General features: G+C 48.4%; 1 protein-coding gene across 1 annotated transcript in view; it reads right to left on the bottom strand.

The window, feature by feature from the left end:
• celf1 (cugbp, Elav-like family member 1) overlaps window positions 1–17,750 on the bottom strand; it is a 192,190-nt gene extending 174,440 nt beyond the window's left edge. The window contains exons 1-2 of the mRNA XM_080190570.1: window positions 17,705–17,750; window positions 14,769–14,831 (exon numbers count right to left, since the gene is read on the bottom strand). The gene's annotated coding sequence lies outside the window, so the exon portion shown is untranslated. The remainder of the gene's footprint in view (window positions 1–14,768; window positions 14,832–17,704) is intronic.
• Between the last annotated feature and the right edge of the window lie 3,682 nt (window positions 17,751–21,432).

Genomic DNA, 21,432 nt, shown 5'->3' with positions numbered 1-21,432 from the left:
CACTCCACCTCACTAATAACACACAGGCATTCCCCTTCTCTGTAACATCCCAGCTCTTACACTCCCCACCTCACTGACACAATCACTCACTGTTATTACACAGTCAGACATTCCCCCCTCACTGCAATCACAGTCAGACAACCCCATCACTGTGATAATCCACAGACACACTGGCCCTTCGCTGTCATAACCCACAATCACAGATTCCCCAATACTGTAATAATGCACAGTCAGACGCTCCAACCTCACTGTTAATAACCCAGTCACATACAATCACAGACACTTCCCCTTCATTGTAACATATCGAGGGATATGGGCCAAAGTGGGCAATTGGGATTAGTTTAGGGGTGTAAAAAAAAAGGCGGCATGAACAAGTTGGGCCAAAGGGCCTGTTTCCATGCTGTAAACCTTTATGATTGTAATAACAGTCACACAAACTCGCCACTCACTGTAATAACCTAAACTAACGGAACTCCACCGTCACTTTATTAACTTAGTCACAGACACTCTCATAATAACTCACAGTGAGATGCTCCCCATTTTTGCAATAACCCACAGCCATATGACACTTCCTCCTCACTTTCATAACCTAGTCACAGATGCTGCCCCTGCCCCCCTCATTGCAATAACCCACAGTCACAGATACTTTGCCCACACTGTAATAACCCAGAGTCACAGATCTGATAGAGGTCTACAAGATTATGAGTGACATGGACAGATGCTCTTTCCTAGGGCAGAAAAGTCAAGTACTCGGGACATAGGTTTACTGTGCACGGGGAAAAGTTTAGAGGAGATGAACGAGGCAAGTGTTTTGCACAGAGGGTGGTGAATGTTTGGAATGCGCTGCCTGGGGAAGTACTGGGAGCAGGTACGATTGCGGCATTTAAGGGGCAACTAGATGAATACATGAATAGGATAGGAATGGAAGAATACGGACTCCAAGAGTGCATACGATTTTAGTTTAGGCAGCCATCTTGATCGGCAAAGGCTTGGAAGGCCAAAGGACCTGTTCCTGTGTTGTACTTTTCTTTGTTCTTGTTCTTCTAATAACCCACAGTTACAGACACACTTCCCTCACTGTCATAGCCCACAGTCAGGCACTCCCCATTGCTGTTGCAATAATGCACAGTCAAGTACTCAAACCTCACTGTTAGTAGCCCAATCACAAACAGTCTCCCTCACTGTAACAACGCAGTCACAGACACTCCCCTCTCACTGTAATAACCCACGGTCACAGAAACTGTCCCCTCACTGTATAATAATCCACGTTCAAAGATGTACCCCCTTATTGTAATAACCCAGTCACACAATCTCACCCTCAATGTAATAACCCATGGTAACAGAAAATAGCCCCTCACTTTAGTAACGTAGTATTACGAAAGGAAGGTTCATCGCCTCTCTGAGAGCTAACACCCAACTACTCAAAGCGAAGTACCTCCCTTCATAATCTGTTAAAGTATTTGTGAGAAGGGGGAATTATCTGTGCTTCAACAGCTTTTAGTGGTCTAATCAAAATAACTACCTGACAGTCTCTATAAATCAACAAAACATTTTATTCTTCTAACTAACAGTAAACAGGTTGGCTAAACTATTAACAAACTGAATAAAACACTATTCTAATGGAACGTTGTTTAGATAAATAAAAATTCCACTTATTAACAAAAAGAAAAAAATTTTAGTCACATTCAAAATCAGGTTTATTGTCTTCCAGAATGTTCTTTCTTCTTTTCTGATTTATTGTGCCTTCACTATCTCATTTTGGTACCTTTACGATTGAGATGAGGTCGCTGCTGTTCAAGTGCTTAGTTTAAACTGGTTGGTTAAAATTCAAATTACTATATTAACCTGCAGTCAGAGACACTGCCCCTTACTGTAATAACGCACAATCAGGGACAGTCCAACCTCCCTGTTAATAACCCACAGTCACAGTCATTGTCCTTCACTGGAATAACCCAAAGTCAGAGACACTTCCCCTCATGCTAATAACCCAGTCAGAGATAATCTCCCTCACTGTAATAAGGCATAATCCCAAAGAGCTCCTCCTCACTGTAATAACAGACAGATACTTTGCCCTCATTGTAATAACCCACAGTCACAAATCCTCTCCCCACTAACAGAAATTCCCAATTCACTTTAGTAATGTTGTCAGACACTCCACCTTCACTGTAATAACCCACAGTTACAGACACTCCCCCATCACCACCCCATTATAAGCCATAATAAGCCAGACACTTCCCACTCACTGTAATAACCCACTGTCACTGACTATCTCATGGTAATAAGGGAGGATTGTCAGTGACAGATATTCTCCTCTCACTGTAATAACCCAGTCACAGATCCCCTCCCCACACCATAACTATCACCACTAAGAGAAACACCCCCCTCAGTTAAGTGACCTAGTCTCACACATCCCCCTCACTGTAATAACCCACAGTCACAGATCCTCCCCCTCACTATAATAATGTACAATCACAGACACTATCCCTCACTGAAACAAATCACGGTCAGAAGCTCCTCATTACTGTAATAACCCATAGTCACTGACACTCCCCATTACCGTAATAATCTGCAGCCACACTCTCTCCTCCCTGCAATAACCCATACTCACAGACACTGTCCCTCACTGTAATAACGCACAGAGACACTCCAATCTCTGATACCAACCCCCACCAATTATGGCAAGGTTTGCAAAACATTAACAGTTTACAAGATGAAGGCATGTAAAGTTGCCGGCTCCAACAGACCACTCTTTGATGAGCTCTATGCATTTACGCCCTGTTTTGAGCAAAAGGTCAGTGAGAGCATGCCCTCCACCCTGGAAGCTTTGAACCTGTATGTGGGTCACCACTGCAGATGTCAGAGCAGCTTTCTTCAAGCTCAATCCACGGAAAGCAACTGGCCCGGATGGGGCACCCGGATGTGCACTCAGATCCTGTGCAGATCAGCTGGCGGGGGAATTCCCAGACATCTTCAACCTCTCTTTACAACAATCTAAGGTCCCTATTTGCTTCAAGAAGACAACCATCATCCCGGTGCCTAAGAAAAATCAAGCAGCGTGCCTTAATGACTATCGGCTGGTGACTCTGACATCCATCATTATGAAGTGCTTCAAAAGGTTAATAAGACCAATCAATTCCAGCCTCCTGGACTATCTGGATCCACTACAGTTTGCCTACTGCTGCAACAGGTCCACAGCTGACACCATTTCCCTGGCGCTGCACTCAACCCTGGAACACCTAGATAACAAGGACACTTATATTAGACTTCTATTTATTGACTACAGCTCAGCCTTCAACACTATCATTCCCACGAAACTCATTATCAAGCTCCATGGCCTGGTCCTCGGCTCCTCCCAGTGTGACTGGGTCCTGAACTTCCTAGCTCACAGATCACAATCAGTAAGGATAGTCAACAACACCTCCTCCAGGATCACCCTCAACACCGGCGCCCCACAAGACTGTATTCTCGACCCCGAACTATACTCCTTATACATGTATGACTGTGTGGCCAAATTCCCCTCCAATTCGATTTCCAAGTTTGCTGACAGCACTACCATAGTGGGTTGGATCTCAAACAATGACAACACAGCAATAATAATCTCTCCCTCAATCTCAACAAAATGAAGGAGATTATCATTGATTTCAGGAAGTGTAAAGGAGAACATGCCCCTGTCTACATTAATGGGGACAAAGTAGAAAGGTTTGAGAGCTTCAAGTTTTTAGGTGTCCAGATCACCAACAACCTGCTCTGGTCCCCCCATGCCAACACTATAGTTAAGAAAGCCCACTAACCCCTCTACTTTCTCAGAAGACTAAGGAAATTTGGCGTGTCAGCTGCAACTCTCACCAACTTTTACAAATGCGCCATAAAAAGCCTTCTTTCTGGTAGTATCACAGCTTGGTCTGCCCAAGACCACAAGGAACTACAAAAGGTCATGAATGTAACGTCCCATCCACTGACTCTGTCTGCACTTACTGCTGCCTCAGCAAAGTAGCCAGCATAATTAAGAACCCCTACGCACCCTAGACATTCTTTCTTCCACCTTCTTTCTTCCACCTTCTTTCTTCATGAGAAAGATACAAAAGTCTGAGGTCACGTACCAACCGACTCAAGAGTAGCTTCTTCCCTGCTACTGTCAGACTTTTGAATGGACTTACTTTGCATTAAGTTCATCTTTCTCTTACAGCTATGACAGTAACACTACATTGTGCACTCTCTCACTTCCATCTCTATGAACGATATGTGTTATCTGTATAGTGCGCAAGAAACAATACTTTTCACTTTATGTTAATAGGTGTGACAATAATAAATCAAATCAGATCAAATCCGTGTTAATAACCCACAGTCACCCTCACTCTCCTTCACTGGAATAATCCAAAGTCACAGATGCTCCCCCCTCACAGTAATAACCCAGTCATAGATAGAACATAGAACATTACAGCGCAGAACAGGCCCTTCGGCCCACGATGTTGCGCCGACCAGTTAAAAAACAATGACCCACTAACCTAAACCAATCCCTTTTCATCCATAAACCTATCCACGGATCTCTTAAACGCCCCCAAACTAGGCGCATTTACAACCGCAGCAGGCAGGGCATTCCAATCCCTCACCATCCTCTGGGTAAAGAACCTACCCCTGACATCCGTCCTATAACTACCCCCCCTTAATTTAAAGCCATGCCCCCTCATGCTAGCTTTCTCCATCCGAGGAAAAAGGCTATCACTGTCCACCCTATCTAAACCTCTAATCATCTTATATGTTTCAATAAGATCCCCTCTTAGCCGCCTTCTTTCCAGCGAAAACAACCCCAAATCCCTCAGTCTCTCCTCATAGGACCTCCCCTCCATACCAGGCAACATCCTGGTAAACCTCCTCTGCACCCTCTCCAAAGCCTCCACATCCTTCCTATAATGTGGGGACCAGAATTGCACACAGTACTCCAAGTGCGGCCGCACCAGAGTTGTGTACAGTTGCAACATGACGCTGCGACTCCTAAATTCAATCCCCCTACCAATAAACGCCAAGACACCGTATGCCTTCTTAACAACCCTATCTACTTGATTCCCAACTTTCAGGGATCTATGTACACATACACCTAGATCCCTCTGTTCATCCACACTATTCAAAGTCCTCCCGTTAGCCCTATACTCAACACATCTGTTATTCCTACCAAAGTGAATTACCTCACACTTCTCCGCATTAAACTCCATCCGCCACCTCTCGGCCCAGCTCTGCAACCTGTCCAAGTCTTCCTGCAGACTATGACACCCTTCATCACTATCTACCACACCTCCAACTTTGGTGTCATCAGCAAATTTACTAATCCACCCAACTATACCCTCATCCAGATCATTAATAAAAATTACAAACAGCAGTGGCCCCAAAACAGATCCCTGAGGCACACCACTCGTAACCGAACTCCATGACGAATATTTACCATCAACCACCACCCTCTGTCTCCTATCTGCTAGCCAATTCCTGATCCAATTTCCTAGATTACCCTCAATCCCATACATCTGCATTTTCTGCAGAAGCCTACCATGGTGAACCTTATCAAACGCCTTACTAAAATCCATATATACCACGTCAACTGCCTTACCCCCATCCACCTCTTTGGTCACTTTTTCAAAAAACTCAATAAGGTTAGTAAGGCACGACCTACCCGCTACAAAACCATGCTGACTATCTCCAATCAATTCATTACTCTCCAAATAACTATAAATCCTATCCCTAATAATTTTTTCTAAAACCTTGCCCACAACAGAAGTGAGACTCACCGGTCTATAATTCCCGGGGAAGTCTCTGTTCCCCTTCTTAAACAATGGGACAACATTCGCTAACCTCCAATCTTCCGGTACTATACCAGAGGCCAACGACGACCTGAAGATCAGAGCCAGAGGCTCTGCAATCACTTCTCTTGTCTCCCAGAGAATCCTAGGGTAAATCCCATCCGGACCAGGGGACTTATCTATTTTCAATCCCTCAAGAATATCCAGCACATCCTCCTTATCAACTGTAATACTGTCTATTCTACTCCCCTGCAACCCAGTGTCCTCCTCAGCTATATTCTTGTCCCCCTGCGTGAACACCGAAGAGAAATATTGGTTCAATGCCTCTCCAATCTCTTCCGGTTCCACACATAACTTCCCTCTGCTGTCTATAACTGGCCCTAATCTTGCCCTAACCAACCTTCTGTTCTTGACATACCTATAGAACGCCTTAGGATTCTCCTTAATCCTATCAGCCAAAGTCTTCTCACGTCCTCTTTTAGCCCTTCTTAACTCACTCTTCAACTCCCTCCTAGCCAATCTAAAGTTTTCTAGTGTACTACCCGAGCCCTCAAGTCTCATCTGAACATAAGCCTCCTTTTTCTTTCTAACCAATGAATCAACTTTTTCAGTGCACCACGGTTCCCTAGCCCTACCAATTCCTCCTTGCCTGACAGGGACATACCTATCACGGACTCGCAGTAGCTGCTCCTTGAAAAAACTCCACATTTCGGACGTTCCCAGTCCCTGTAATCTCCTAGTCCAACCTATGCTTCCTAATTCTTTCCTAATGGCCTCATAATTACCCTTCCCCCAGCTAAAACTACTGGCCCGAGGTTCATGCCTATCCCTTTCCATCACTAAGGTGAACGTAACCGAATTGTGGTCACTATCACCAAAATGCACACCAACTTCCAAGTCTAGCACCTGGTCTGGCTCATTTCCCAGCACCAAATCCAATATAGCCTCAACTCTAGTTGGCTTATCTACATACTGACTCAAAAAACCCTCCTGCACGCTTTGTACAAAAACTGACCCCTCTAACGAGCTAGAGCTATAGCAATTCCAATCAATATTAGTAAATCTCCCTCACTGTAATAAACCATAATCAGACAGTTCCCCCTCACTGTAATAACCCAATATCAATGACATACCTCCTCACTGTACTAAGAGACAGACATTTACTCTCACTGTAATAACCTACAGTCAGAGATCCTCTCCACATCTGGACAAGGCTACTAAAGTGAGTTGGGAGTTTCTGATGGAAACTCCCAACTCACTTTAGTAGCCTTGCCCAGACACTTCTTCACTATAATGACCCACAGTCACAGACACTTCCCCCCCCCCACCAACCCCTGTAATAAGCCATAATCCCAGACAATTCCCCCTCACTGTAATATCCCACTGTCACTGACAATCCCCTCACGATAATAACACAGACACTCTCTCCTCACTATAACAACTCAATCAAAGATCCTCTCCCCACTCAAAAAACACTCCCCTCAATTTAGTAACCTAGTCAGACTGCCCCCTCACTGTGATAACCCACAGTCACAGACCCTCCTCCCACACTGTCATAACACACAGTCCCCTCGCTGTAATAACCCACAGTTATAGACCCTCCTCCTCAACTGTAATAAAACAATCAAGCCACTTGACCCTCAGAGTCAACACACTCCCCCTTCACTATAATAAGTCACAGACACTTCCCCTTAATGTAAGTAGTCCTCATCATCACCATAGAGTGGGCTCTATTAAGTTTCCTTTCAGAGAGAATCATTAGGCACTATCTAACTGCCAGCAATATAGCATCGCTGGAGCAACTTCCCATGCAATTCATCACCACAGTGGGCTAAAGTATCACTGATTGAACAGAGCTCTACATCATGCACTAAGCAAATGTCAATTCCAGACATCATCACAGAGATCACAGCATCCACTGTATCCCAGTACAGACATGTTAGTTTCACCCTCGGATGCAACAGGGCAACATTCTGGGCAAGGTAGCTCATCGGGGTCATTGCTTAGGGCCACCCCCTTGTCACATGACTGTTCGCTCATTTCCAGGAGCACTGTCTTCACCAAATACATTTGGTGCAGGCAGAGAACAGAACCAAAGATCCACTGTCTTCACCAAATATACTCAGTGCGGGCAGAGAATAGAATCAAAGATCTGCTGTCTTCACCAAATACACTCAGTGCAGGTAGAGAACAGAACGAAAGATCCATGATCAGGATATATCTGCAAGTACACCAACATGGAACACAATGACTTAGAATCCCTAGAGTGCATTAAGAGGCTATTCAGCCCATCGAGTTTGCACCGACTCTCCGAAAGAGCATCCTATCCAGGCCCACCCTTGTACTATCCCCGCAACCCGACACATCTAATCTTCCAAACCTACTCAGCTGTAGACACTAATGGGCAATTTAGCATGGCTAATCCATCTAACCCGCATTCCTTTCGACTTTAGGAGAAAACTGGAGCACCCAGAGAAAACCCACGCAGACACGGGAATGTACAAACACCACACAGACACGGGAAGAATGGTCAAACCGCGCACAGGCATGGAGAGAACATACATACAGACAGTCACTCAATACCAGAACTGAACCCGGGTCCCTGGCGTAGTGAGGCAGCATTGCTAATCACTATGCCACTTAACAAGGCAAGATTAATGGCCTGCCTCCTCTGAATCAACAACACCTATTTCTGGTTTAGTAAATAGTTGACACACTGTAGAGTGATGGATATTGTGACCAGAAGAAAATATATTTGACCCACTAACAAACAGGTTCAAATATTTTCAGCGAAACGGTCTACAACCAGGTCCTTCCTACTAATCATATCCCTTTAAACTCCAGTCAGACTCAAGCATCAATGCTGATCACACAGTAATAACATTTATAGGTTCATTTTCAATCAATTATTGGCTGCTAAAATTGCAACTGGGACTGTCTAGAACTGGGGGTCATAGTTTGAGTAAGGGACCTTTTAGGACTAAGGTGAGGAAAAATGTCTTCTCCCAGGAAATCTATGGCATTCACTACCTCAGAAAGTAGTTGAGGCCAAAACAATGTGTGATTGCAAAAGATTAGATATAGCTCTTGGGGCTAAAGGGATCGAGGGATATGGATGGAGAGGGAATCAGGATATTGAATTTGATGATCTGCCATGATCACAATGAATGGTGGAGTAGGCTCGACAGGCCGAATGCCCTACTCCTGCTTCTAAGAACATAAGAACATAACATAAGGAATAGGAGCAGGAGTAGGCCATCTAGCCTACTAATTTATGTGTTTCTAACTGGGTAAGGAAGGAGGAATGGTGAGGCGGAACACGCAGTATCATATGAACAGAAGGCACGAGCAGTTCACCCACCAAATGTAAAATCTTAGAATACAACCTTCAGAAAGTTTGGTCAGGTTCAACAACTTCCTTCACCAGATTCTACCTGCACCTTACAGTCTCCATGATGCTGGCAACAGTTCTCACCGACAGCTCTATTATTGGGTACATTGAGGCCGCATGCATGGTGAGCATCCCGTGAGCTGTAATACTGGAAACCTGGAGTCATAAAGGCATACAGCACCAAAAAGCTCCTTCAGCCCATCGCGTCTGTGCAGGTCAAAGACAAACCACTTAACTATTCTAATCTCACTTACCAGTACTTGGACTATAGGCTTGTATGCCTTGGCATCACAAGCGTACATCTAAATTCTTATTTGTTATGAAAGTTTCTGCCTCCACCACCCTTTCAGACAATGGGTCCCACGACACTCTGGGTGAAAAAGATTTTCCTCACATCCCCTCTAAATCTCCTGCCCCTTATCTAAATCTATGCTCCCTGGTTATTGATCTCTCCAACAAGGGGAAAGATTTCTGCCTGTCTACTCTGTGCCCCTCATAATCTTATACATATAAATCCTGTTCTCCCTAGTCTCTTCTGTTCCAAGGAAACAACCCCAGTCTATCCAATCTCTCTTCATAACAAACTCTCCAGCTCATACAACACACTGGTAAATTTCCTCTGCACCCTTTCCAGCGCTATTACATCCCTCCTAATATGTGGATTCCAGAACAGCGCACAGTACTCCATTGTGGCCTAACCGATGTTCCAGCATTATAATCTCCCTGGTTTTAAACTCTATGCCTCAGCTGGTCATCTGGCAGCCCATCTATATCCTCCTGTAATCTGAGGCAATCCTCCTCACCATTTAGCACACTGCCAATTTTCATATTATCCACAAACTTAGTGATCACCTTCCCACATTCAACTCTAAATCATTTATGTAAACCCCCGGCAGCAACAGCCCCAACACTGATCCCTGCAGGACACAGTCTTCCAGTCAGAAAAACACCACTCTGCTTCCTGCCACTCAGCCAATATAGAATCCAATTTGCTAAATTTCCTTGGATTCCATGGGCTCTTACATTGAAACACAGAAAACAGCAGCAGGAGAAGGCTGCCATTCAGCCTTTTGAGCCTGCTCTCCTATTCATGATGATCACGACTGATCATCCAACTCAAAAAAGGTGGCACCGAAGTGAAGCGACTTCTTGCAAGCTATCCACAGCATACTCACCAATCGCAACTTTACTGGTGATCCTCCGGACACCGAAGACACCCAACCTGGAAGTGACCTGAATCGACCGGCCACAGGAGCTCAACGGCAGGCGCAGCAGCTGTGGAACCAGGGCCTTCCTCTCACAGGCCTCCACAATCCAAAGCATTGCGACTTCTTGAAGGCCTCAAGCATTTCCTCTACTTCCACCTCTTACACTCGTGCCCCCAATTCTCAGTTTAAAAATAACTAATAATGCCCTTATTGCTGGTCTAGAGATCCTTCAACCTCCGAAGGAAGTAAAACCCAGACTTGACACTGACCAGCTCAAAATGTAGATCTGGCCATCGGCTCATTCACAACCACGAAACTTAAGAGACCACATCCACTTACCAAGCTCTAAAGTCGAATCACAGCCCAACAGCGACCTGGAATATGTTGGTGCTCAGATGTGGGGATGCCTCCCCAGACCTACAGTTCATGACGCTGAAATGCCGATACAGAAGTCTGAGGTCACGTACTAACCGACTCAAGAACAGCTTCTTTCCTGTTGCCAGACCTTTGAATATTAAGCTGGTGTTTCTCTACTCTCTAGCTATGACTGTAATACTACATTGTGCACTCTCTTCTTTTCTTCTCGGGGCGGCTCAGTAACACAGTGGTTAGCACTGCTGCTTCACAGCTCCAGGGTCCTGGGTTCGATTCCCGGCTCAGGTCACTGTCTGTGTGGAGTTTGCACATTCTCCTCGTGTCTGCGTGGGTTTCCTCCGGGTACTCTGGTTTCCTCCCACAGTCCAAAGATGTGCAGGTTAGGTTGATTGGCCATGCTAAGAAATTGCTTCTTAGTGTCTAGGGATGCGTAGGTTAGAGGGATTAGTGGGTATAATATGTAGGAATATGGGGGTAGGGCCTGGGTGGGATTGTGTTTGGTGCAGACTCAATGGGCCGAAGGGCCTCTTTCTGCACTGTAGGGTTCTATGATGATTCTATGAATAGCAAGCTTTGTCTTAATAGCACACAAGAAACATTACCTTCAATGTATACCAACACATGACAATATTAACGCAAATCAAAATGCTGTCACCACTACTTGCCACGGGAGTTCATCTCTGCTATTCTGACAACAATTTACATACCACACCATGTGGATGTGAACTCTGCGCTTGATGAAATATGCACCATTACAAATAGCCTTGGGATGAAATATCCCAAGGCCTTGCTCATCGTGGCCAGTGACTTCAACCAGGCCAAGATCAAGAGTGCCCTACCAAGATCCAATCAACATGTCTCCTATCCCACTAGAGGCCCAAACAGCCTTGACCATTGCTTAACAAACATCAAACATGCCTACCGCTCTATTGTCTGTCCACAGTTTGGCAAATCAGACCACAAGGCTGTGCTCCTGCTCCTGGCTTACAAGTAGGAACTGAAACGGGAGAATTTGATAAAGAAAGTTGTGCAATGTTGGTCTGAGGCAATGGATGATCTCCGACAGAACTGCTTCAAGTTGGTGGACTGGTCAATACTCAGGAATTCAGCAACTTAAATGATACACCACAACTGTAACAGACTTCATTAGCAAGTGTGTAAGGACTAGGTACCCAAGAAGCTAACCAAAGTGTTTCCTAACCAGAAACGATGGATGAACAGGGACATCTACTATCGATTGAAGTCCAGGTCTGAGGTGTTCAAGTCTGGTGACTCTGACCTGTATAAGATACCCAGATACGATCTATGGAGAACTATCAAAGATGCCACGAGACAATACTGGCCAAAGCTAGAGTTCCAGGCTAGCAACTCAAGCACCAATCGATCCTAGCAAGGCCCACATGATAAAACAGGCTATAAGGTAAAGACAAGTAGAATTGCCAACAACACATCCCTTCCTGTTTTGAGCAAAGGGCCAGCGAGAGGTCATCATCCACCCCAACAGCCTCGGTCAAACTGGTATCCAATGTCACCATTGCAAATGCCGAATAGGCCTTCTTGAAAATTAATCCACGAGAGGTGACTGCCCCGACAGGGTCCCTGGTCGAGCACCCAAGTCCTGCACGGACTAGCTGGCAGGGGATATCTTTAACATCTCCTTACTCCGATCTGAAGTTCCTATCTGCTTCAAAAAGATGACCATCATCCCTGTACCAAAGAAAAGCCAGGCAGCGTGCCTCAATGACTACCACCCAGTGGCTTTACATCCATCATGATGAATCGTTTCAAAAGCTTAGTCAGGAACACATCAAAGAACAAAGAAAATAACAGCATAGGAACAGCCCTTCAGCCCTCCAAGCCTGCACTGACCACGCTGACTGACTGAACTAAAACCCCCTATCCTTCTGGGGACCATATCCCTCTATTCCCATCCTATTTAGTATTTGTCAAGATGCCCCATAGAAGTCACAATCGTATCCGCTTCCACTACCTCGCCTGGCAACGAGTTCCAGGCACCCACTACTCTCTGCGTAAAAAATCTGCCTCATACATCTCAAAGAACAAAGAAAATTACAGCACAGGAACAAGCCCTTCGGCACTCCAAGCCTGTATCGACCATGCTGCCCAATTGAACTAAAATTCCCTACCGTTCCGGGGACCATAGACGTCTATTCCCTCCTATTCATGTATTTGTCAAGATGCCCCTTCGAAGTCACTACCATATCCACTTCCACTACCTCCCCCAGCAACAAGTTCCAGGCACCCATCACCATCTCTGTAAAAAATCTCCCTTTAAACTTTGCCCCTCGCACCTTAAACCTGTGCCCCCTAGTAACTGACTCTTCCACCCTGGCAAAATGCTTCTGACTATTTACTCTATCCGTGCCTCTCATAATCTTATAGACTATCAGGTCACCCCTCAGCCTCTGTCGTTCCAGCGGGAACAAACCAAGTTTCTCCAACCTCTCCTCTCATAGCTAATGCTCTCCACACCAGGCAACATCCTGGCAAATATTTTCTGTACCCTCTCTAAAGCCTCCACATCCTCCTGAATTGAACACTATATTCCAAGCGCAGCCTAACTAAGGTTCTATAAAACTGCAACATGACTGGCCAATTTTTAAACGCAATGCCCCAGCCGATGAGGGCAAACATGCCATATGCATTCTTGATCCCTTTCCCTATCAATACTCTTAAGGATTCTGCCATTTATTGTCCATTTCCTATCTGTAATAGACATTCCAAAATGCATTACCTCACATTTGTCCAGATTAAATTCCATCTGCCATCTATCTGCCCAAGTCTCCAACTGATCGATATCCTGCTGTATCCTCTCATGGTCCTCATCATTATCCGCAAATACACCAACCTTTGTGTCATCCGCAAACATTTTGCTCCAAATCATTTAAATATATTACAAACAGCAAAGGTCCCAGCACTGATCCATGAGGATCCACTCAGAAACGCACCCTTCCATTGCTACCCTCTGTCTTCTTTGACTGAGCCAGTTTTGTATCCACCTTGCCAGCTCACCTCTGAGTCCATGCGACTTCACCTTCTGCAACAGTTTGCCATGAGGGACCTTGTCCAAGGTCTTACTGAAGTCCATGTAGACAACAGCCACTGTCCTACTCTCAGCTTCGTAGCAGCCGGGGGGGGGGGCAAGCGCAGATAGGCTGGTTGGGGGGGGCTTGGGAGGGAGACAGGATTGGGGGCAGGGGGAGACAGGGTTGGGGGCAGAGGAAGCGCGGGCAGGCTGGCGGGAGCGATATAGTCATGGCCATATCTTATTCCCCTTTGTTTGAGATGTAGCGCATGTCCATTTCATTCTTCCACCGCCCATTAGGTTCAGACCCAAAGAACATCAGTCGGTTACTCTGACATTTCTCACTCGCACTCTGCCATTCTTAACAAATGGTACTTGGATTGGAAACTTCTGTCTCATAAAAAAGTTTTCACATTCTGGCAATCATTCTCTGTCACCCTGACAGCCAGCTGGTGAGGCGGGAGGACAAGAGAGGTCTATCAGCTTTAGATCTGACAGTGTGAAACCCAATATCAGTATTTCTTTACATCTGCACAAATATTAATTGAATGAATGCCCACCATTTGTATATCTTGAATCTGTAGAATTAAAAACAACCATAGGTCGCTATCAACCTTTAGCTTGGAGTTTCCCCCTCAAATGACAAATGAAAGATTTCACAAGCCCAAGAGGTGAAACAACAACACAAGATGGAGTTGCTTTATTCAGGATCAGAAAGCAGCACTTAGTGAGGTCAAAGCAGTACGGACATTGGTTAAGCTCCCCTGCTTTCAGCCTGGAATACAAAGCTGCAATTGAAAAGTTAAAGAAGTATCCCCAGTGCAAAATGCTTGCTTCATTTAAACTGAAATTAAAGTTCAAATCTGCTTAATAAAAATTCACTCTGGACAGCAGTCAACAAGTAAGCTGATATCAGCCTCCTCCACCAGCCATGAGAACATATTTTAAGAAACGCTTACCTTGAAGTTCTCCTTGAGTCACTCTCTCTGTTGCCTTCTTCTGCTGACTCGCTGTCCTCTATACTGAAAAGAAAACAAGAAATTAAATTCACTTTATAATCTACAAAATGCTGGTGACAAACAGCAATACCAAATCTGGCTGCAGTGTAACGCATGTGTTACTCTGCTGCCCCTCACACTATCCGGTTGTAAAAACAAATGACACGTCTTGCAGCAATGTCATTACTTCACAGAGTTTCTGTTTATAGTTCAGCCATGACAGATATCTTGTAAAAAGTCAAAAGCTTGCAGATTCAACTCCGAATCGAGGGACTTGCGTACATAATATAGCTCTGAGGAATCTGGGGGAGGCTCAATACTAAGCAAGCGCCGGGCTGCCATGGGGCCAGCGCCGAGGGAGCGCCGGGGCACCACGGGGCCAGCGCCGAAGGTGGGGCTCCCCGTTCCCCATTCCCGCCACCACTCTCCATCCCTCCCCTGCTCTCCATTCGCCCCAACTCTCCACCCCTCCTGCACCCGCTCCCCATCCCCATCCTTCTCGCTCCACACCCCCACACTCCCCTTTCCCCCATCCCCATTCATCCCCATTCCCCATTCCATCCATCACCCCATCCATCCTCATTCAACACCCCTCATCTCCCACCCCCATTCCCACATCCCCATCCCCGCCACCCCCATATTCCCCATTCCCCCCACCCCTATATTCCTGGTTCCCGCATCCCCCCATCCCCATATTCTCTCAACCCCCCATTCCTCCATCCCTATATTCACTCCATCCCCATATGTCCCCCCATTCCCCACCACTCCCCTCCCCACCCCATCACCCCTCTCTCCGAATTCCCCTGCTCCCCATCCCACCTGCCCCTCACCCCCCCATCTCTCCCTGTCCCTCACCCTCCACCCCCCCACCTCTCCCCACCCCACCCCTCACCCCCATTCCCCCTCTCCCCACCCCTCATCCTCATCCCCATACCCCCACCTCCCCTCTCCCCACCCCTCAACCCCCATTCCCCCCACGTCCCTTCTCCCCTCATTCCCCCCACGTCCACTCTCCCCCAATTCCCGCCACCTCCCCTCTCCCCGCCCCTCACCCCACATTCCCCCCCGTCTCCCCGCCCCTCACCCCCCACTTCCCCCGTCTCCCCGCCCCTCACCCCCCACCTCCCCCCCGTCTCCCTGCCCCTCACCCCCCACCTCCCCCCGTCTCCCCGCCCCTCACCCCCCACCTCCCCTCTCCCCGCCCCTCACCCCCCACCTCCCCTCTCCCCGCCCCTCACCCCCCCACCTCCCCTCTCCCCGCCCCTCACCCCCCCACCTCCCCTCCCCTCATCCCCGACCTCCCTTCTCCCCGCCCCTCAATCCCCATTCCCCCACCTCCCCTCTCCCCGCCCATCACCCCCCCATTCCCCCACCTCCCCTCTCCCTGCCCCTCTCCCCCCCCATTCCCCCACCTCCCCTCTCCCCGCCCCTCTCCCCCCCATTCCCCCACCTCCCCTCTCCCCGCCCCTCTCCCCCACCTCCCCTCTCCCCCTCATTCTCCCACCTCCCCTCTCCCTGCCACCCATCCCCCCACTTCCCCTCTCCCCGCCCCCCACACCCCCTCACACCCCGACCTCTCCCGCACCCCCAACCACCCACCCACCCACCCCCATCCCTCCCCTCCCCCCCACCACCCACCCCCATCTCTCCCCTCCCCTCCCCCCCACCACCCACCCCCATCCCTCCCCTCCCCCCCACCACCCGCCCCCATCCCTCCCCTCCCCTCCACCACCCGCCCCCATCCCTCCCCTCCCCCCCACCACCCACCCCCATCCCTCCCCTCCCCCCCACCACCCACCCCCATCCCTCCCCTCCACCACCCACCCCCATCTCTCCCCTCCCCCCTCGCCCCCATCTCTCCCCGCCCCCCCCAACTCCCCCTGCCCCCCAACTCCCCCTGCCCCCCAACTCTCCCCCGCCTCTCCAACTCTCCCCGCCCCCCCCGCCCCCCCAACTCTCCCCGCCTCCCCGCCCCCCAACTCTCCCCGTCCCCCCGCCCCCCCGCCCCCCAACTCTCCCCGCCCCCCAACTCTCCCCGCCCCCCCGCCCCCCAACTCTCCCCGCCCCCCCCGCCCCCCAACTCTCCCCGCCCCCCCCCGCCCCCCAACTCTCCCCGCCCCCCCTGCCCCCAACTCTCCCCGCCCCCCCTGCCCCCAACTCTCCCCGCCCCCAACTCTCCCCGCCCCCCCGCCCCCAACTCTCCCCGCCCCCCCCGCCCCCCAACTCTCCCCGCCCCCCAGCCCCCCAACTCTCCCCGCCCCCCCAACTCTCCCCGCCCCCCCCAACTCTCCCCGCCCCCCCCGCCCCCCAACTCTCCCCGCCCCCCCCAACTCTCCCCGCCCCCCCGCCCCCCAACTCTCCCCGCCCCCCCCGCCCCCCAACTCTCCCCGCCCCCCAACTCTCCCCGCCCCCCCCGCCCCCCAACTCTCCCCGCCCCCCCCGCCCCCAACTCTCCCCGCCCCCCCCGTCCCCCAACTCTCCCCGCCCCCCCCGCCCCCCAACTCCCCCCGCCCCCCCCGCCCCCCAACTCCCCCCGCCCCCCCCGCCCCCCAACTCTCCCCGCCCCCCCCGCCCCCCAACTCTCCCCGCCCCCCCCGTCCCCCAACTCTCCCCGCCCCCCAACTCTCCCCGCCCCCCCCGCCCCCCAACTCTCCCGCCCCCCCCGCCCCCCAACTCCCCCCACCCCCCAACTCTCCCCGCCCCCCATCTCTACCCCCCACGCTCCCCGCCCCCCATCTCTCCCCTCCGCGCTCCCCGCCCCCAACTCTCCCCCCCCGCGCTCCCCGCCCCCCCCGGCTCACCTCACCCCGCCCCCATCTCCCCTCCCCCTCCCCCCCCCCCCCCTCCCCCCTCCCCCCTCCCGCCTCCCCCCTCCCGCAGGCGCCCCGATTTCTTACCCTCTCTCTGACAAGAAAATGCGTTGAAAATGGCTGAACTTCCGCTCCCAACAAGCAACAGGCAATTCAGACCCAAACTGTGGGCGGAAGTCCACCCCTGGACACTCAACATGGCGTAGCAAGTCTCCCGTCGGACCCTCAATATGGTGGTGCGGCATGAAAGGGTCTTTTGCAGTAGGTTCGGAATGAGTGTGGTCGATTATCACGTTAATTTAAAGAAATTTCAATGGATGCTTATAAGACTTGAGGGTTTTTTTTAAAACTCATTTTTGGGACAGGAGCGTCGGTGTTGGCCAGCATTTATTGTCCATCCCTTGTTGCCCTTGAGGGCAGTTGAGAGTCAACTTCATTGCTGTGGCTCAGAAGTTACATATAGGACAGACCAAGAGGGAAGGGGGTAGGCAAATGTCCTTTCCTAAAAGACAATGAATCAGATGAGTTTTTCTAGCAACTGACAGTGATTTCAGGACATCAGTATTTTCTTAATTCCAGGCATTTTTTTACTGAGTTCAAATTCCACCAGCTGCTATGGTGGGATTCAAACCCAGGACCCCAGAATAGTATGACAGGTTCACCACCTCCCCCCAATTTGACTATTCTAATCCTTACTTGTTTTTGAGACAGGGAATTTTCAAAAGAAGCACTTTGGAGCTATGTGTACATTAGGATCAGTTGGTTGTGAACTCTTTGAGCTCAGTCACTTCTGGGCTGAATGAACTGCTTACAAAGGTATAATTGTTCATTCAAAATGTGAAAGTATGTCTGCAACCAGCAGTCACAACAGGTCTGGCAGCACTGTTAACAAGTTCACTATGATTATGCTTCTTCAGAACTTAATTAAAAGCTGGTTAAATACTGTGAAGAAAAATGACTTTCTCTTTTAAAGCATTACAATTTAAAACTACATGTTATGTTTTAGAACATAAAGTTAAATGTTGAACACTTCTCAGCTTTTTTTTTACAGACTTGATCTTACTGACTCCTCAGAGTCATGGCTATAACCACCTCTGAGTTTTATAATCAGGGATTCATCCCAGACTCATCTGCTCAAGGGCTTTGCTGTGTTTTTAAACTGTAATTAAACTGTAGAAGTACAAATCGACATGGCTTGAGGCCTTGTGGTGCTTCTCGCCTGTCAAGTGAGGATGTGACTACAAAATACTGCATTGAGTATAATTAAGCAGAATATCATGTTGGCTCAATTGATGAATATACATTGGATTAACTCAGTTGGCTGGACAGCTGGTTTGTGATACCAACAGCTTGGGTTCAATTTTGATTTGATTTATTATCGCATCTATTAGTATATAGTGAAAAGTACTTTTTTTTGCATGCTATACAAACAAAGCATACCATTCATAGAGAAGGAAAGGAGAGAGTGCAGAATGTAGTGTTACAGTCACATCTAGGGCCTACTTCTGCTCCCATGTGTTATGGATCTAGTCATGATGTGGAGATGCCAGTGTTGGACTGGGGTAAATACAGTAAGAGGTCTCATAACACCAGGCTAAAGTCCAATAAGTTTATTTTGTAGCAAAAGCCACTTATGGATCCAGTCACAGAGAGCCGAGCCGTGGCGTTTGGAGATGAGTTTCATAGGAGTTTCTGTACTGGCTAAGATTATTCATGAAGGCCTGTCTTCTCAACCTTGCCTGTCACCTGAGGCGTGGTGATCCTCAGGTTAAATCACTACCAGTCAGTGCCTATGGTCATCTGGACTATGGCGACTTTGGCAATAAAGAACTCAAGCTGATCCCGGCTGAACAAACAGCTAGTCACCATTTTGATTTGATTATTACTACATTTGGTATATAGTTGTAATCGGGGAAAGGGGGGGGTTCCTCTTGAGGCTTTGTATAGCTACTAAAGCTAATTCAAAGACTCAAAATGCACTGTACTGATTGAAGATGTGACTTTATTTAACCAAATGATTGAATGGGAGAATATGAGGAAGCCCTGCACTCAAGGTATAGAATGCGAGCAGCCGTCTATCAGTCCAAAGAACAATGTCCCTGTGAAGGCAATCATAAATTCCCAAAATCAGATTGCCCTTCTTTCCAGTGGGCATTATCCAGTAAACATTAATGCAAATCAGTCAATCGTCATTCTGTCATTAACTCCAGACAATAATACAAATCATGACCTAACAAGATTTCATTTATTATATTATGGACGCTACCTCACTTCTGTCGTCCAGCAATATGGGACACTGGACAGTGAAATGATTCCCACCGAATTTAACCCACGTGACTCTTGTCCGACCCTGAGAAATTCTTCATCTCTGCTTGCCACCTGAATTATCTCTCAGAGTTTTATGACCTTATTCATAAGGGTAGCATTCATAGCCATCTTGTTCCTGACCACTGCTGACAGCATTACTGCTTTCAATGGAACTATTGTTCCTTCTCTCTGAGTCATAGAGGTTTACAGCATGGAAACAGGCTCTTTGGCCCAACTTGTTCATGCCACCCCTTTTTGTTTATAAACCCCTAACTGCTTGAAGAGCAGAAGGATCTTGGGGTCCGGGTCCACGGGACTCTTAAATCGGCCTCGCAGGTGGAGGATGTGGTCAAGAAGGCGTTTGGTGTACTGGCCTTCATTAATCGAGGGATTGAGTTTAGGAGTCGGGAGGTAATGCTGCAACTTTATAAGACCCTTGTCAGGCCTCATTTGGAGTACTGTGCGCAGTTCTGGTCGCCTCACTATAGGAAAGACGTAGAAGCTATTGAAAGGGTACAGAGGAGATTTACAAGGATGTTGCCTGGACTGGGAGGCATGCCTTATGAAGTTAGGTTGAGGGAGCTGGGTCTCTTTTCCCTGGAGAGACGAAGGTTGAGAGGTGACCTGATAGAGGTTTATAAAACGTTGAGAGTAATAGATAGGGTGGATTCTCAGAGGCTATTTCCCCGGGTTGAAATGGTCGCTACGAGAGGACGCAGATTTAATGTGTGGGGAGGAAAGTACAGAAGTGATGTTAGGGGTAAGTTTTTCACTCAGGGTGGTGAGTGAATGGAATCGGCTGCCGTCAGTGGTGGTGGAGGCGAACTCGCTGGGGTCTTTTAAAAGACTTCTGGATGAGTATATGAGGTTTTATGGGATTGGGGGTTATAGATAGGTCTATAGATTGGTAGGTGTTGATGTGATCGGCGCAACTCGTGGGCCGAAGGGCCTGTTTGTGCTGTAGTGTTCTATGTTCTATGTTCTAAGCTAGTCCCAGTTGCCCGTGTTTGGCCCATATCCCTCTATACCCATCTTATCCATATAACTGTCCAAATGCTTTTTAAAAGACAGTAATAGAGACAGGGACAAATCTATCTCTAACAACTCATTCCAGACACTCACCACCCTGTGTGTGAAAAAATTGCCCTCCTGGACCTTTTTTTTTATTTCTCCCCTGTCATCTTAAACCTATGCCCTCTAGTTTTAGACTGCCTTATATTGACTGTAAATATATTGACTGTAGAATCATAGAAACCCTACAGTGCAGAAGGAGGCCATTTGGCCCATCGAGTCTGCATTGACCACAATCCCACCCAGGCCCTACCCCCATATCCCAACATATTTACCTGCTAATCCCTCCTAACCTACGCATCTCACGACCTAAAGGGCAATTTTTAGCATAGCCAATCAACCTAACCTGCACATCTTTGGACTGTGGGAGGAAACCAAAGCACCTGGAGGAAACCCACGCATACACGAGAAGAATGTGCAAACTCCACAGACAGTGA

The sequence above is a fragment of the Carcharhinus amblyrhynchos genome, chromosome 6, assembly GCF_965287045.1.
Source record: "Carcharhinus amblyrhynchos chromosome 6, sCarAmb.v2.hapA, whole genome shotgun sequence".
Taxonomy (NCBI): Eukaryota; Metazoa; Chordata; class Chondrichthyes; order Carcharhiniformes; family Carcharhinidae; genus Carcharhinus; species Carcharhinus amblyrhynchos.
Note: the sequence above shows the minus strand (reverse complement) of the source record. Positions and strands in the feature narration are given on the sequence as shown.